We start from the raw sequence: 607 nt of genomic DNA on the forward strand, positions 1-607 counted from the left end.
ACACACTCCTACTTCCTTTTCCTGGCATTCCCCTACACTGGGACACAGAGCCTTCACAGGAATAAGGGCCTCTCCTCCCATTGGTGACTGACAAGTCCACCCTCTACTACATATGGGGCTGGAGCCATGGGTCCCTCCATGTGTATGCTTTGGTGGTGGTTTAGTCCCTGGGAGCTGTGGGGGTACAGGTTGGTTCATATGGTTATTCCTCCTGTGAGGTTGCAAACCCCTTCAACTCCTTCAGTCCTTTCTCTTAACCTCCTCCATTGGGGACCCTGTGCTCAGTCCAAAGGTTGACTGAGAGTACCACTTTTGTATTTGTCAGTCACTATTAGAGCCTCTGTCAGCAAGCACTTGTTGGCATCCACAGTAGTGTCTGGTTTTGGTGACTGTATTTTGGATGGATCCCAGGAGGTGCAGTCTCTTAATGGCCTTTCCTTCAATCTCTGTTCTACACCTTGTCTCTGTAACTCCTCCTATGGGTAATTTGTTCCCCCTTCTATGAAGGACCAAAGGGTCTACACTTTCTTCTTACTTCCTCTTGATCTTCATATGGTCTGTGAATTGTATCTTGGGTATTTTGAGCTTCTGGGCTAATATCCACTTA

Source organism: Mus caroli, chromosome 4 (genome assembly GCF_900094665.2).
Source record: "Mus caroli chromosome 4, CAROLI_EIJ_v1.1, whole genome shotgun sequence".
Classification (NCBI taxonomy): domain Eukaryota; kingdom Metazoa; phylum Chordata; class Mammalia; order Rodentia; family Muridae; genus Mus; species Mus caroli.